An 18,793-nucleotide genomic window follows, 5' to 3' on the forward strand; every position below is an offset into this window, starting at 1 on the left:
AGGAACAAACACCCAGATTCTCTACAGCAGTCAAATCAGGAATGAGGAGCCCATCAAAAAATCTCTCCCAGGATGCCAACTGTAAAATAGATTAGACATAAGCAAGGGCTAACTGCCTTGAGGACAGTTGTGCAGACATGCCATCTTCCCGTGGAACCAGAAATTATCCCACTAGGGCCTGCTTGCTTCTCATCTACCAAGGATCCATGAGGTCTCTCTACTCTGTCTCGCCCCTCCAGCCAAGCAAAGTGGAGCTTACAAAATCGACTAGGACATGACGACAGAGAATATCCCTGGGAGTGTGGGACTCTGAGCAGGAATTCCACCTCTGAGAGTAGCTTACAGGAGGTGGCTCCAGTCTGGGACAAGGAATAAGGTCTGTAGATCTCCTGGGGTCTCTTGCAGACACAAGGGGGCAATGCTTGCAACAGCCTAAAGCTAGGCTCACACAACCTACTACAAGTGTCTGAGTTCCTCCAGCTCCTGCTTCTAGTGGTCTGTTGCTGTGGATATCGCTCTGTGTAAATAAAGTTCTGATTGGCCAGTGGCCAGGCAGGAAGTATAGGCAGGACAAGAGAGAAGAGAATTCTGGGAAGTAGAAGGCTGGAGAGAGACACCCCCAGCCGCCGCCATGAGAAGCAACATGTAAAGACACTGGTAAGCCACAAGCCATGTGGCAAAGTATAGACTAACAGAAATGGGTTAATTTAAGATAGAAGAAGTAGATAACAAGAAGCCTGCCACAGCCATACAGTTTGTAAGCAGTATAAGTTTCTGTGTGCTTTCTTGGTTGGGTCTGAGAGACTGTGGGACTGGTGGGTGAGAGAGATTTGTCCTGACTTTGGGCCAGGTAGGAAAATTCTAACTACAGTCTGTCTTGTGGGCCACCATGGATCGGTAGAAATGTAGGGCAAAGGCCATAAACACAAGTCCCACAGGTACCATGATTGCCGTGGAGATCATAGATCCTGCCAACCTAGCTCATGAGCACCACCACACACTTGCTGGGGTGGGCAGGCTTTGGAAGGCTGCTGTGATGTGACTATAGAATCTGAGGATGGTGTGAGGTTGGAAGCTAACCTAAGGGAGCCGGTCAGAGGTGGCACCTAAGACATAGGTACCACAGGAGCTGGTTTGTCCGTGGGTGCCCCAATGGGCACAAACTTGACCCAGCCCACCAGAACAACTCTGGCAAGGAAGAGAAAGGTACCCAAGGCAGTGGAGAAGCCCCAGACCAGCTCCACATATCGACGGAGTCGTTGGTGTGGTGACTGGAGGACAGAGTTGAGATTGTGGATGTTGCTCACGGCTTCGATGTGAGGCAGCAGACACGTGGAGACCATGAGTGCAAAGAGGTGCACAGCTACTAGGACAGTGGTGCAGGCGCTGAAGGCTGATCACTCTCCGGCTGCACCTCCACCATGGACACCATGGCAGAGTCCGGCCACAGAGCAGACGTGCGACTGGAGGCTTTGAGCTTAGCCTGGCTGAGGTAGAGGCTGTGCCAGCTGAGAGCCCGCAGAGAGCGCTCACTGCCCACCCCCCAATAAGGTCCAGGTAGCCCCAGTGCACAAACTCCCAGTACATGGCCAAGCCTGCAGGGCTGTCCACCTCCGGGTTCAACAGGACCTGTTCGCCAGTGTCCCCCTCGCTGCCCTTCACCGGCGCTGACGGCCAGGCCACAGAAGAGCCGAGACACCTTGGGGGCTCCGAGAGGTGCAGGCCCAAGCGTGAGTGGGACTCCATCTTCTGTGGCACAGCAGCCCCAGGCTATATATATATATATATATATATATATATATATATATATATATATATATATATATAAATACTGCAGAAAAAAATTATGGAGACACTAGGAATGGAGGGAGAATACCTCAATGTCATAAAAGCTGTACACAAGCCTATCGCCAACATGCTAAATGGAGAAAATCTCAAAGCATTCCCACTAAGGTTAAGAACAAGAGAAGAGTGCCCACTCTCACAATTCCTACTCAATATAGTGCTTAAAGTCAACTAGAGCAGTAAGACTAGAGGAGCAAATAAAAGGGATACAAGCAGAAGACATCCCACATGGTTCTTTATATAACAGACTCAAAAAAAACCTCTCAGTGCCGTTTAAACACTTTCGGTCAAGTGATAGAATGTCAAATTAATGCACATAAATGGTCTTTCTATATAGCAAAGACAACACCAAACAGAAACCAGGGGAACAATCCCACTCACAATTCCCAGTCAAAAAGTAAAATACTTAGGAATAAACCTAACCAATGAAGAGAAAGCCCTCTGCAATGAAAACTTGAAGACACTGAAAAAAGAGCTTGAGGAAGACACCAGAAGATGGAAAGACCTTCCTTGCTTATAGAGTAAAACAAGTAATCTTGTGAAAATGGTCAGCCCACAAAAAGCAAACTACAGATTCAGTGCACACCAGGTAAAATTGCAGGCCCATTCTTCTCATAGAAAAACCAATCTTAAAATGTATATAGTGGCAAAAAAAAAAAAAAAAAAAAAAACATAACCAAAGCAATCTTTTAAAAGAACACAATAGTTTTTTATTTTTAATTTTTCTTTACTCTTGAGAAAATTATTCATCTATACAATGTAATATGATCATATCTATCGCCATTTCCCTTTCCAGTTCTCCCAAATTTCTCTCTTTTCAACATATCTTTTTTTTTTTTTCAAGATAAGGTTTCTCGGGTTGGGGATTTAGCTCAGTGGTAGAGTGCTTGCCTAGCAAGCGCAAGGCCCTGGGTTCGGTCCTCAGCCCAAAAATAAAACAAAAAAGATAAGGTTTCTCTGTGTAGACCAGCTGTCCTGGAACTCACTCTGTAGATCAGGCTGGCCTGGAACTCAAAGAGATCTGCCTGGCTCTGCCTCCCGAGTGCTGGGATTAAAGGCATGTGCTACCACTGTCCAGCTCAACATGTCTTTTTTAAAAAGTAACACCATGTCTTTTTTTTTTTATAACCCACTAGGTCCAGTTGGTCCTGACCATAATAAGTATATGGATATGAAGCCATCCATGGGAATTGTACCATTGGTCAAATCCTCAAAAAAGAGTGATTCTCCCTACACCAGCGATTATCAACTGCCAATAGTTCCTCAATAAGGGATGGATGGAGTCTAGAGATCATCCACCCCATCGATGCTAGAATTTTAAGTGGCTTGATCTTGTGCAAGTCTTGTGCTGGTAACCCCAGCTGCTGTGAGTTCATGACTGCCATGGCTACATTATGTCTGAAAGATGGCATTTCACAGCACTCCTCCCCAGTCTCTGTCTCTTGTATTCTGCTTCTTCTTCCATGATGTTCCTTGGGCTGGGGGATGGGGGAGATAGATGTCCTCTTTACGGCTGAGCACTCAGTCTCTTATTCACAGTACTTTGACCAGCTACACATCTTGCAGTTGGCTGCTGTCCACGGCAAAAAAAAAAAAAGCAGCTTATCTGATCAAGCTTAAGAGCAGCCAGATCTCTGGATATAAATGGAAGGTACTTTGACAGCATGACAATTTAGAAAAATAACAGTAAGAGATTCTGTCCTAGGGCCTATGACCTCCTCAGCCATGGGCTTTTCACCAGAAAGAATTACAGTAACAGGCATGAAATCCCCTTCTATGGAACAGGACATTTGTTTACAATATCTTTTTCCACTGATTTTTTGTTTTTTTATGGTTTTTCGAGTCAGGGTTTCTCTGTGTAGCTTTGGAGCCTGTCCTGGAACTCACTCTATAGGCCAGGCTGGCCTCGAACTCACAGAGATCCATCCTCATGGTGGTGTTCAATATTTGATGCTGAGATGTGTTTCTTGGCAACATCAAAAAGATGGATCCTGTTGGTGGTGGTTTTTGTTTTTTTAATCCAGTCTGCTTGTCTGAATCTTTTTATTTGGAGAAATGAGACAGTTAATACTGAGTTACTGTTGGCAGTTGTGTTTTGATTCCTGCCATTCTATTGGTTTTGTGGGGTTTTCTTAAACCTCTTGATTAACTGCCCTGGTTTTGTTTACTTATTCCTGTGGGATCTTCTTGTGGCTATCCTTCCCTTCAGACTGCCATTCTTTGTCCAGCATCCTCTGAAGAGCTGCCTCAGTGGTCATCAACTCCTTTAGTCTATTTTTATCATGGACAGTTTTTATTTAGCCTTCAATTTCAGCACACAGTTTTCCTGAGTATAATAGTCTGGTTTGGCAGTTGTGGACTTTCAGATCTTTGAATACATCTTCCCAGGTCCTTCTGTGGAGCCCAACGTGGGGAGAATTCATTAAAAAACCACTTGGCTTGGCAGTGGGTCCGACTTCCCGCCTGGGCGGCCCGGCTCCCTAGCTCGGGCCTAGCTTGGCTTAGGACTCTGGCGCCCAACGTTTGTGGTACGAATTTGCGAAAAAGCTGCTTGCCTGTGGCCTTGTGAGCCCTAGCTCAGGCCTGAGCTACACTTGGCCGGTTGTGGTGCCACACGCAGGTAGGATTTACTGAAGGAGGTAGTGGCAGGAGGATCCCGAGTTGAGGCCAGCCTAGGAGGCTTGCTAAGGAGAAGCTGCCGCCGGGCCGAGCCACAAACAGTGTCAGTGGGACCATGGAGGCAGCGACTGCTGCTCTGAGTTGCCGCCTTCTCATCGTGTTTGTGACTGAGTGATGCTGTTACCTGGGACGAAAGGTTTACTGCTACAGGTTCAGAGAAGAATTGCCAGGACCATTGTATTACAAGAAAGCATCGACAAAGGTCAGTTTGGAAAAGTTTGGCAAGACAAACAGTGGGGAGAAATTGCTGTGAAGATTTTCTTTTCTAGGGAAAAACATTCATTGTTTTGAGAGACAGACATTTATTAGACTGTGATTGCTCCAAACCACAGAGGAGGCAAAAAAAAAAAAATGTCTGCAGGGAACCATGACCATGCCTAACAGTGACTTTGAAATCTTCTAAAAGATGACAGGATCCCACAACGATGATTCCACATGGACTATGGTAAAGTCATTAAGCTGATTAACACCACGGAAAGATCGGCTTTGGACTACTAAATATTCAGGACAATTTCGAGATGACTGGCTGAGATGATCCAGCCTGACAGACTATCTGAACAAGGACTTGAAACAAGCCCTGCACTTTCTCATTATGTAGCAGCAGGACAAATGATACAGGACTTGACAATTAACCCAAAAATAGAGTTTTTGTTTAAAAAAGAAAAAGGAAAATATAGATATAAGGTAGACCACTGAAACTACCCTGAGAAAAAAGATAAAGAAATAATAGGATAAATGGGTAGATCAATGAATCTACTCTAAAAAGAGAAAGAGAAAGATGACAAAAGGTAGATTATTGAATCTATTATGAAAAGAAAAGAGAGAATATGGATATGATATGATAAAAAGGAAGATTATGGAATCTACTTTTAAAAAAGAACTACTTGTTTTACATAGGATAAGTAACGAAAATTTTTTTGCCTGAGTTTATCAAATGTTACTGGACTGGACATTGTTATATATAATGGATTTTTTTGTCTGGATCTGTTAAATGTTAATGGACTAGACATCATTAATGTAATCTTGACTGTGTATATTGTATATACTTATTGGATATGATTTTTCTTGTACTAGTTATAAGCTTTTTTAATTTTAGACAAAAACAGGGGAAATGTGGTGGTATTGTGTTCCCCAAAATATTGTGTGTTCCCCGAAATAAACATATCTGGGGTCAGAGAACAGACAGCCACTAGAACAGAGCCAGAAATGGTGGCTAGAAAATGGGTCAGAGCAAGCCATAGCAGAAGCTTGGTGGTCGTGGTGCACGCCTTTAATCTCAGCACTTGGGAGGCAGAGCTAGCCAGATCTCTGAGTTCAAGGCCTCTTAGAAACAACTAGCCTTTAATCCCAGGGAGATATATAAGGAGTGAAAACCAGGCACCAGAGTTAGTTAAGCATTTGGCTGGTTTAGCATTCAGGCTTTGGAGCAGCACAGTTCAGCTGAGAGCCACTGGGATGAGGATTCAGAAGCTTGCAGTCTGAGGAAACAGGATCACCTGAGGAACTGGCAAGGTGAGAAAGCTGTGGCTGCTTCTCTGATCTTCCAGCATTCACCCCAATAACTGGCCTCAGGTTTGATTTTATTAACAAATACCTTTAAGAATCCTATTACACTTCTGGCTTTCAAAGTTTCTGCTGAATAATCAATCAGGTGTCAATTCTGATGAGACTGCCTTTATAAGTTATTCGACTCTTCTCTCTATCAACTTTCAAAACATTCTTTTGTCTATGTGTTTACTATGATGTGTCATGGGGAGTTTCTTGTCTAGTCTTATCTATTTACTCTTCCGTGGGCTTCTTTTGCCTGTCTGGGCATCTCTTTCTCTAGGTTTAGGAAGTGCTCTCCTGTGATTTTATTGAAATTTTTCTCTATGCCTTTGGGGCAGCATTCTTCTTTCTATGTCCATAATTAAAAGATCTGGTCTCAGGGATGGAAAGACAGCTCAGCCATTAAATGCTAGGCTCACAACCTGGTCTCTCATTGTGTCCCAGAGTTTTCAAATTTTTTAAAATTCTTCATTGATTTTTACTGAATGAGCTAATTTCTCTACCTTATACTCCAGCCCTGATACTGTTTTCGGCGTGATCCATTCTGCTGATGAGGCTTTCCACTAAGCATTTAATTTGGTTTACTGAGTTTTTCATTTTTAGCATCATTTCAGTTTGTTTTCCCTTCAACAACTTGTTTTATTGAATTCAGGTTTTATAACTTGGATTTGCTTCATTTCATTCAGCTCTGATTTTGTTCTCTTGGGATACATGCATGCCTTTAAGTTTTTTAATATACTTATAATTATTCTTTCAAATTCTTTTTCTGGAAGTTTTTTTCCAAATTGTTACCATTGGGAACCATTACTCTAGGACTAGTGGGGTTTTTTAAAACATGCTATCTTGTTTTTCATGTTAGTTCTTTTTTTTTTCCTTCTTCCTTTCTTTCTTTTGTATTTTGCTCTTTTGAATTCAAGCCCTCTTTTTTTTTCCATCAGTGATGGGTTTTGCAATGTTCCAGAGAAGACTAAGTTGTAGTAGGATTGAGGTGCAATTCCCCTCTTTGGGACTGGTATTTAGGGCCAGAGACTCTCTTATCTACCTCTGGAGGTCTGGCACGGCCCTGTGTCAGTGTAGGCCTCCTTCCTGGGTTTGCAGCTTTCACTGTGAGTTGTGAAACTCCGTTTATCTGTGTGCCTTACTCTGAATCAGATCCAGTCTCTATCACGTGTCTGCAGTTTCTGCTGAAGCAACTGTGAGATGTGGAACTTCACACATGCTTGTAAACCTAATCTAGAGTTCAATCCTGTCTCTGCTCCGGGCCTTCAGCTTCTGCTAAAGCAACTGTGAGATGTACAAGGCAATCTTGAATGAAAAGAATACTTTAAGAGGTACTACCTTATCTGATTTCTAATTATACCTCGGAGCCACAGTAATAAAAAGCATCATGGTGTGGACACAAAAGGGAAGTCATAGATCAATGGAATGGAAGACCCAAATACAATGTTTGTTGAATTACAGCAACATGATTGTTGACAAAGATACCAAAAATATACATTGTAGAAAAGACATCTCTTTAAGAAACCCTGCTGGGAATTCTGGATCTCAACATGCAGAAGAAAAAGTTTGTCATCCATACTACACACAAAACTCAACTCCAAATGGATCAAGGACCTCAATATATGACCTGATACTGTGAAATTGCTAGAACAAAAATTAGGGAAAATATTTTTATTTACAGGTGCAATCAAAGACTCTCATTGTTCACAAAGACCAACAATTGACAAATGGTATTTCATGAAATTAAAAGGCTTCTCAGAGGAAAATGTCAATCAAGTGAAGAGGCACCCCACAGAATGGGAGAAAATCTTTGCCATCTAGGCATCCAACATTAGTGTCTAAAATACATGAAGTATGGAGAATCTAAAAATCAAGAAAAGAAATAACCCAATTTAAAAAATGGGCTGTGGAACTAAACAGAAAGTTCTCAAAACAAAAAATACAAATGGATAATAATAATAATAATAGGGGTTGGGGATTTAGCTCAGTGGTAGAGTGCTTGCTTAGCAAGCACAAGGCCCTGGGTTCAGTCCTCAGCTCTGAAAAAAAAAATTAGCAGGGAAATGCTGATTTAAACCACCTTAAGATTCCTTACACTTAAGAGTAAAGATAACCTGGGATACAAATGACAACAAATGCCAGCCTGGATGTGAGGAGAAAGGCACCTTTATGCTGTTAATAAGGGTATAAACTACGTTCACTTTGGGAATCAGTCTGAAGGGTCCTCAAAAAACTAGATCTACCAAGTGACCCAGCTAAACCACTTCTGAGCATATACCAAAGTATGTTATATCCTACTCCAGAGACATTTGCACATCAATGTTCACTACTACTCTATTCATAATAACTCAGACATGAAAACAATCTAGATATCCATCAGCAGATGAATGGATAAAAAGCTTGGTACATATGTACACAATGCAATATTGCCCAGCTATAAAGAAAAATGAAATCAGGAAATCTGCAGGCTAATAGACAAAACTAGAAAAAATTATACTCAGAGAGGTCACTCAAGTTCACAAAGACAAATGCCACATGTTCTCTCACATATGTGGATCATAACACTAACTCTTTTGTTTTAACTTGGAATGCATGCAGAAGTCAGGTAATTAGAAATGGGATACTAAAGACGGGTGCATTAAAGGAGGAAAGATAATAAATATGGCAAAAATAAAAATAGGGAGAATATTGGGTGCAGAAAAATTCAAACATGGAAGAAGTGGTGGTACGCAGACAAGGGATGGGGGAGTTTGATCAAAATGAAAGGTAGATGGAAAAACTATATGGAAATCTACCATCTTTCAACTCAAGTGAAAAACAATCCGAGGTGATAGCACATGTGTGACAGGTAAGAACAGGACTACTGTGGGTAAAAGGTATAAGTAGGGGCCAGGTAGAGGTAGGGGCGCACGCCTTTAATCCCGAGCACTGGGGAGGCAGAGGCAGGCAGATCTAGGAGTTCAAGGACAGTCTAGTCTATAGAGTGAGTTCTAGGAGAATCAGGACTACACAGAGAAACCCTGTCTTGAAAAACCACACACAAAAAAGGATGGTATAAGTGGGAATGGGAATAGGGAGATAAGGAAGAATATGGCAAAGGAGGTAGATTAACCAAAAATAACCACTACTTTGTAAGTGTCTTGGCTAGGCTTCTATTGCTTAGCCAAAAGCAACTTGGGGTGGGAAGAGTTTATTTGGCTTACACATCCCAACCACAGTTCATCACTGAGGAAGTCAAGGCAGGAACCTGGAGGTAGGAACTGAAGCGGAGCCATGCTTACTGGCTTGCTCCTCTTGGCTTGTTCAGTATACTTTCTTATGCACCCTATGACCACCTGTCCTGGGTCCTTCCACATTGGTTGTCTATCATGAAAATGTCACACAGACTTGCCTACAGGACAATCTTATGGAGGCATTTGCTCAGCTGAGGTTCCCTCTTCATAAATGAATCTATCTTGTGTCAAGTTCTCTCTCTCTCTCTCTCTCTCTCTCTCTCTCTCTCTCTCTCTCACACACACACACACACACACAGAGAGAGAGAGAGAGAGACAGAGAGACAGAGACAGAGAGACAGAGAGACAGACAGAGACAGAGGACATTAAACTGATTTAAAATATAATATACTAAACTGAGCGGTGGTGGTGCACACCTTTAATCCCAGCACTCAGGAGGCAGAGCCAGGCGGATCTCTGTGAGTTCGAGGCCAGCCTGGGCTACAGAGTGAGCTCCAGAAAAGGCATAAAGCTACACAGAGAAACCCTGTCTCAAAAACATAAAAAACAACAACAAAAATATATAAATACTATAAAAATAAATTTTGAACAGAAATAGCCTGTGCTGTGGGATGGTCTTTCTGTACGCTGCAAATATATGTTGTTCCCATTAGTTAGTAAATAAGCTGCTTTGGCCTATGGCAAGGCAGCTTACAGGCAAGTGGGAGATCCAAGGAGAGAGACAGGAAGAAAAAAGGAAGAGGCAGAAGAGATGCCAGCCCACTACCAAAAGAGGAACAAGATGCCAGCAGACCGATAATGCCATAGCCATGTGGCAACTTATAAATTAATAGAAACAGATTAAGTTATAAGAGCTAGGTAGCAAGAAGTCTGCCATAGGTCATACAGTTTGTAAATAATGTTAAGCCTCTGAGTGATTTTTTTGTTTGTTTGTTTTTGTTTTTGTTTTTCAAGAGACAGGGTTTCTCTGTGTAGCTTTGCACCTTTCCTGGAACTCACTTGGTAGCCAAGGCTGGCCTTGAACTCACAGAGATCCGCCTGCCTCTGCCTCCTGAGTGCTGGGATAAAAGGCGTGCACCACCACCGCACTGAGTGATTATTTTATAAGCAGCTGTGGGACTATGGGGCAAGGCAGGACTGGAGAAACCTTCTGGCTACAACCCTGCATGTGCAGACAGCTCCCAGATGATATGGGCCATTAAATGAAAATTTCAGTGCCATAAACAGAATATCTTCCTGTGAATTATTGGTCAGAACCAAAATTACACAGGCTATTGCTATTACTCTTGGTTGCTGTTATAGTTATGTTTCTGTTGCTATGGCAAAACACCGTGACCAAAAGGTGGGGAGGAAAAGGTTTATTGCATCTTACAGGTTAGATTCCATCATTGAAGAAAGCCAAGGCAAGAACTCAAAGCAGAAACTGAAGCAGAGACTATAGAATAATGCCACTTACTGGATTGTTTTCCATGGCTTGCTCAGATTGATTTATTATGCGACTCAGGATGACCTGACCAGGAATGGGACAGTCAATATAAATCATTAATCAAGAAAATATACCACAGTCATGTCTGTTGACCAATAGGTGAAGGCAATTCTTTAATTTAGGTTCCTGTCTTAGTCAGGGTTTCTATTGCTGTGACGAGATGCCATGACCATGGCAACTCTTATAAAGGAAAATATTTAACTGGGTGCCTTACAGTTTCAGAGGTTTAGCCCATTATCATCATGGTGGGACAAGATAGCATGCAGACAGACATGGTGCTGAAGCTGAGAGTCCTACATCTTTTTTTGTTTGTTTTTTGTTTTTTTTTTTTCAAGACACAATTTCTCTGTGTAGTTTTGGTGTAGTTTTAGCTCCATACACCAGGCTGGCTTTGAACTCATAGAGATCTGCCTGGCCTGCCTCCCAAGTGCTGGGATTAAAGGTATGTGCCACCACCACCTGGCTGAGTCCAACATGTTGATTGGCAGGCAACAGGAAATAAACTGTTTCACTGGGCATGGCTTGAGCATATATGATAACTCAAAGCCTGCCTCCACAGTGACACACTTCCTCCAATAAGACCACACCTATTTCAACAAGGCCACACCTCCCTTTGGGGGCCATTTTCTGTCAAATTACCACAGTTCCCTCTTCTCAGATAACTCTAGTATATGCCAAATTTCCGAAAACAAGCAAATTTGACCCCTTATCAACTTGGCATACAGATATATCATGTTAAACCATTAGCTTTCCTTTCTTTTCCTTTCCCTCAAATCTCATGTTAATATCATAGTATAAAATATAATGTGTGATAGTCTGAATAAGAAATGTCCCTCATGGTCTCAGGCATTTGAAACTGGGTCCTCAGTTGGTGATTCTGTTTGAGAAAGTTTAAGAGGTATGACCTTAGCCAGATGGCAGTGACAAACAACCACCTTTAATCCCAGTAGTCCAGAGGCAGAGGTAGGTAGATCTCTGTGAGTTCAAGGTCTACAGAGCAAGTTCCAAGACAGCCAAGGCTACACAGAGAAACCCTGTCTCAAAAAACAAACAAACAAAACAAACAACAAAAAATGAGGTGTGGCCTTGCTGGATGAAGTATGTCACTAGGTACAGGCTTTGAAAGTTTAAAGATTCATGCTATGCTGTAGTTTCCTATTTCAGCTTCATGCTTGTAATTCAAGACTTGAGCTCTCTGCTTGCCACTCCAGCCTCCATGCCTATCATTTCCCCACCATGATGGGCTCTTATCCCTCTGGAACTGTAAGCCCAAATAAACTCTTCTATAGATTGCCTTGGTCATAGTGTTTATCACAGCAACAAACAAAAATAAATAAATAATACATAATATAGAGTAATCTTAAAAGTCCTACAGACTTTTTAAAACGGGCTAGGGTAAACTACAATGTTCAGCAGGTTAGTTGTTTCAAATATATTTTCAATTGATAATACTTTCAGCTCCTGACAAGTTTTTCAGGGTGTAACTCTATAGCTAAAAGTATCTGTATTGAAGGAGAAAAAGAAAGTTGGAAGATTGACATTAGATGGCATCAATAATTTATATAAAGCTACAGTAACCGAGGCAGAGCTGGATGGTAAAAGAATAAATGGACTAGACACCTGAACGTAGAACTATAAAACATCTAAAGACAACAGGAAAGAACCTAGATGAACTTGGGTATGGTGGTGATATTCTAGACAGAACATCAGGGGCAAGCTAGAAATAAGGAATATTTGATAAAATGAACATCATTAAAATTTAAAACTTACATACTGCAGAAAATAGTGTCAAGAGAATGTGAAGACAAGCCACAAACCAAGAAAAAACTGGAAAATATATATATAATAAAAAGCTGTTATAAAAAGACATAATAACCATCTCTTAAAACTCAACAATGAGGGTCAACGAAATGGCTTAGCAGTTAAACATATTTGCCACCAAGCCTAAAGCCCTGAGTTTGAGCCATAGACTTATATGGTAGAAAAAGAAAACTGATTCCCCCAAGTTGTTATCTGGCTTCCACACACATGCCATGGCATGCCCTCTCCATAACACATGAATAAATAAGTAAATGTAATTTAATTTTTAAACTCAACAATAAGAAAGAAAACAATCTACTTTTTGTGTGTGTGTGCTTTTCGAGACAGGGTTTCTGTAGCTTTGGAGCCTGTCCTGGAGCTCACTCTGTAGACCAGGCTGGCCTCGAACTCACAGAGATCCGCCTGCCTCTGCCTCCTGAGTGCTGGAATTAAAGGCTTGCACCATCACCGCCCGGCTCAATCTACTTTTAATATGAATACTTCACTGAAAGGGTAGATAGATGGGGGTGGGGTAGAGTTCAACATTGAAGCCCAAAGTTCATGAGGATGTCTGTGGTCTGAGCTGCCACTGGTAGCCATGTTGATGTCCAAGGCCCATGCTAGGTTGCAGCCAGGAACCATATTGGTTGGTGTCCATGGTCTGTGTTGTTCGCAGGCCATGTAGCAGCTCGTAGGCTGTGCTACTGCTGAGGGTTATGGTGTCCTAGGCCCATGCTGCAGCAGAGGGCAGTGTTGATGTCCATGGTCTATACTGCCACCAGAGACCATGCTGAGGTTTGTGGCAGGTGCTAACACCAGAGGCCATGTTGATATCCATGATCCCTGCTCCCACAGATTGGAAAGGGTAAGGAAGCTTCTTTTGCAGTGTAATCAATGATGGCAGACTCACAGTTGAAAATGAGAAACGAGTGACCCCAAAAATTCCACCAAGGAACTGATACAGCTAATAAAAACCTTCAGCAAACATTGCAGGATACAAGATCAACTCAAAAAAATCAGTAGCCCTCCTATACACAGTAGACAAACAGGCTGAGAAGGAAATCAGAGATACATCACCCTTTGCAATAGCCACAAATGTTATAAAAATACCTTGGGGTTACTCTAACTAAGCATGTGAAGGACCTATATGATAAGAACTTTAAGTCCCTGAAAAAAGAAATTGAAGAAGATGTCAGAAAATGGAAAGATCTCCCATGCTCATGGATAGGCAGGATTAACATAGTAAAAATGGTGATCTTGCCAAAAGCAATCTACAGATTCAACACAATCCCCATTAAATTACCAACACAATTCTTCACAGATCTGGAAAGAACAATACTCAACTTCATGTGGAAAAACAAAAAACCCAGGATAGCCAAAAGAATCCTGTATACAATAAAACAACCTCTGGAGGCATCACGATCCCTGTAGTTAGAGTTTTCCTGCCTGGCCCAGTCAGGACAAATCTCTCTTACCCGCCAGTCCCACAATCGCTCAGACCCAACCAAGAAAGCACACAGAAACTTACATTGTTTAGAAACTGTATGGCTGTGGCAGACTTCTTGTTATCTACTTTTTCTATCTTAAATTAACCCATTTCTGTTAGTCTATACTTTGCCACATGGCTTATGGCTTACCAGTGTCTTTACATGTTTCTTTTCATGGCGGCGGCTGGCGGTGTCTCTCCCCAGCCTTCTACTTCCCAGAATTCTCTTCTCTCTTGTCCCGCCTATACTTCCTGCCTGGCCACTGGTCAATCAGAACTTTATTTACACAGAGTGATATCCACAGCAGATTCCTGACCTCAAGCTCTATTATAGAGCTACCATAATAAAAACAGCTTGGTACTGGCATAAAAACCGACATGTGGACCAATGGAATCGAATTGAAGACCCTGACATTAACCCACACACCTCTGAACATACAATTTTTGACAAAGAAGCCAAAAATGTACAATGGAAAAAAGAAAGCATCTTCAACAAATGGTGCTAGCATAACTGGATGTCAATGTGTAGAAGGCTGCAAATAGATCCATACCTGTCACTGTGCACAAAACTTAAGTCCAAGTGGATCAAAGACCTCAACATAAATCCAGTTACTCTGAACCTGATAGAAGAGAAAGTAGGAAGTACTCTTGAATGCATTGGCACCAGAGATCACTTTCTAAATATAACACTAGTAGCACAGACACTGAGAGAAACAATCCATCAATGGGACCTGTTGCAACTGAGAAGCTTTTGTAGAGCAAAGGACACAGTCAACAAGACAAAGCGACAGCCTACAGAATGGGAAAAGGTCTTCACCAACCCCACATCTGACAGAGGGCTGATATCCAGAATATATAAAGAACTCAAGAAATTAGACATCAAAATGCCCAACAGTCCAATTAAGAAGTGGGCTATAGAACTAAACAGAGAATTCTCCACAGAGGAAGTTCAAATGGCTGAAAGACATTTAAGGAATTGCTCAACATTCCTAATTATCTAGGAAATGCAAATCAAAGCAACTCTGAGATACCACCTTACACCTGTCAGAGTGGCTAAGATCAAAAACACAGAAGACAGCTTATGCTGGAGAGGATGTGGAGCAAGGGGAACTCTCCTCCACTGCTGGTGGGAATGCAAGCTTGTACAGCTACTTTGGAAATCAATATGGCACTTCCCTAGAAAATTGGGAATCCATCTCCCCCAAGACCCAGCTGTAGCACTCTTGGGCATATACCCGAGGAATGCTCAATCATACCACAAGGGCATTTGCTCAGCTATGTTCATATCAGCATTGTTTGTAATAGCCAGAACCTGGAAACAACCTAGATGCCCTTCAACTGAAGAATGGATAAAGAAAATATGGTACATATACACAATGGAGTACTATTCAGCAGAGAAAAACAATAACATCATGAGGTTTGCAGGCAAATGGATGGATCTAGAAAAAATCATCCTGAGTGAGGTAACCCAGACTCAGAAGGACAAATATGGTATGTACTCACTCACAGAAGGATACTAGATGTAAAACAAAGATGACTAGACTGCTACACAACTCCAGGGAGGCTACCTAGAAAATGGGACCCTGGGAAAGACCCAGGGATCACCCAATGACAGAGAAATGGATGAGATCTACATGAACAACCTGGACAACAGTGGGAGTAATGAAGGGCAAGATTTGAGGGAAAGAAAGCTTAGGGGAGCAGGAGATCCCAGCTGGATCAAGAACAGAAAAGGAGAACGAGGAATAACAGACCATGATAAATGAAGACCACATGAGAACAGGAATAGGCAGAGTGCTCGAGAGGTCCCCAGAAATCCACAATGATATATCCTCTGTAAACTGCTGGCAATGGTCAAGAGAAAGCCTGATCTGACCTAGTCTGGTGATCAGATGACTAAACACCCTAACAGTCGTCTTGGAACTCTCATCCAATAACTGATGGAAGTGGATGCAGAGATCCTCAGCCAGGATCCAGGTGGTGCTCCAGGTGTCCAACTGTCGAGAAAGAGGAGGGACTGTAAGAGCATGAATTGTTGAATCCAAGATTGCAAAAAGCACAGGGACAAATAGCCAAATGAATGGAAGCACATGAATTATGAACCAAAGGCTGTGGAGCCCCCAGCTGGATCAGGCCCTCTGGATAAGTGAGACAATTGAATAGCTTGAACTGTTTGGGAGGCATCCAGGCTGTGGAACCAGGACCTGTCCTTAGTGCATGAGCTGGCTGTTTGGAACCTTGGGCTTACACAAGGACTCACGCTCAGCCTGGAAGGAGGGGACTGGACCTGCCTGTACTGAATCCACCAGGTTTAAATGAATCCCCAGGGGTGTCTTGGTCCTGGAGGACATGGGAATGGAGGGGAGGGGCTGGGGGGAAGGTGGGGGTGAGTGCGGGAGGGGGGAGGACAGGGGACCCCATGTATAAAATTAAAACACATAATAATAATAATAATAATAATAATAATAATAATAATAAAGAAAAAGAGAAACATAGAAAGCTTCTGAGATAACTTCTGTCACCTAGTCCCATCCACCCCACTCTGCAAAAGAAACAGCCTCCACAGGAAGCCATTGTGATAAGGATGCTGAAGTGCAGCTTTCCACCACTGGGGGCTTCCAGTGCATGGGGGAGGGGTGGGCAGGGACACAACCTGACTCAGTTTTCTCTAAGGGCCTGGCTACTGGCAGGCATGAACACTGTTGTCAGACCAAAGGATTATTGAAGCAGCTCTGTGCAAGATTTTTCTTCTTTTTACTTTGGCCCAGTTACCAAGTCTCACTGAATTTCCAATCCTACCTTTCCCTCTACTAGCATGTAAAATAGGGCCGAAAACCATTCAATCACTTTGATTTTGGTGAGTCTGATGGAAATATCCAGGAGCAAATGCCTGGCTTCTGACTGGGAGTACCTACATGTTCTGTGAGCTGGACCTCTGCTTCTGTTCCTCCAGCCACCAGCCAGGACGTGCATTTCTCTTTTTGCTTTAGAGTCAACCGTTTTTGTCCTTTCCGGCTGTCATTTAAGATCCTTCTGCTATGATTAGAACACTGGGCTTGCAATGCCTCCCTACTAGGGATTGATCTTTGCTTTCCTCTGCCCTCTGTCTTCCATGAAACCCTTCCCATATACATGTCTGGGACCTTGACATTAGGCAATGGCCCCCACTTGCCTCCTCATACACAACTTCTCAGAGTTAAGTCTTTGAATGTCTAAGAAGCCTATTTCTTCACTGTGTTAACTTTTGGCTTTCACCTAGCTTTGGACCTCCATAGTTTTCTTTTATTCTCATTATCCAAAGCTGGGAATCTGGCCCCTCAATTAAGGTTACTATAGAACTCTAGTCCTCAACAATTCCAATGGGTACTTGTCCTAATTCTTCACATTCTCACAAAATACTCCAATCTTACTACAAAACATACTTTGACCTTGCTTTGACCAATACTTAGTGGTTCTAATTCTCTAGAATACCCTCCCTGGAAGTGCAAACGTTCATCAGAGTGATGAAGATGGTCAGAAGATGTTTATTTGAGCGTTAGCATCACTAAGGCTCCAACAAGCTCAAGGAGAAAGGTGGAAGTGGGCAGGTAGATTACAGGGCAAAGCTTGAACAGAGAGTCAACAGGCAGAGATGTCCACACTGTTCTTAGTCTTCACACCCATTACTAGGCATTTCATTCATGAGTGGAACCATGGAGGCGTGGTAGGCCCATACTTTGTAGTCTCAGCCACTCTGTGAATGATAGCAACAATAGCTATTTGTTGAGCACACTGTTGGTGTACTGAAGTCTCTCAACATCACTATAGAGAGCTTTTTATTGTCTGTCCCATTTTTCAAGTGGAGTGTCTTATGGAGGTCCATAGTGAATTATGTTTGAGCTTTCCCAATTACATGAGTAGTCTGCTAGTGTGTGCCTTGGGTAAGTCTCTGATCTATTGTCATCCTCAATTACCACTCCATCAGTTCTTAAGTTCTAAACTCTGTGTGTCCTTCTCAGTACCAAAAGGACCCTAAGACTGATAACAGGACCACGCTCGTTAAGACAAAGAGATTGTTCTACTCTTCAAATCCCTTGGCAAAAGCTCAAACCTGGCCCCAGTCTGGGCCAGGGAGGTGGAGAAAGTGCTTAGAAAGAAATGTGCTGGGGTGGAGAGATGTTCTCAACTACTCCAGCAACATTGAGGGGCCAACCCAGGTTTAGAAAAAAATTTTCAAGTGATGAGTTCTTCCAAGCATTAAAAGACTTCACCAGATCCCCATGGTCCATCAATAATTTCACATTCAATATCTCCTTTGGCCTTAAAATTAACCTGGACAATGAAAGGAATCCTCCCAGGGTTTGAAGCCTCATTCTACCCATGCTTCTTTCACTCCCTGTAGTAAAGCTGCCTCTCTGGTTAATATTTAAGTTATGAAAGAAATCAAAAGTTGCTTTTAAATAAACTAGATTCCTTTTCTGTCCCTTTTCCAACACACACACACACACACACACACACACACACACAACAAACAAACAAACAAAAACCTGGAGAATCCTGAAGTGGAGCCCTGTCAAGCAGTGGGCAATGTTCTTACCACCCCTGCCCCCACTCCCTGTAGATGGGTCACTGGGTCACCATGGTTCCCAATCCACAATCCAAAGGTCCTTTCACCATCCAAAGGTCCTTTACTGATTCAGTACATAAATATTTCCCCAAAATGCCTAGTAGAGGGTG

General features: G+C 42.5%; 1 pseudogene; it reads right to left on the reverse strand.

The window, feature by feature from the left end:
* Window positions 1-456: 456 nt before the first annotated feature.
* LOC118574736 lies at window positions 457-1,746 on the reverse strand (annotated as a pseudogene).
* Window positions 1,747-18,793: the final 17,047 nt, after the last annotated feature.

This window comes from Onychomys torridus, chromosome X (genome assembly GCF_903995425.1).
Source record: "Onychomys torridus chromosome X, mOncTor1.1, whole genome shotgun sequence".
Classification (NCBI taxonomy): domain Eukaryota; kingdom Metazoa; phylum Chordata; class Mammalia; order Rodentia; family Cricetidae; genus Onychomys; species Onychomys torridus.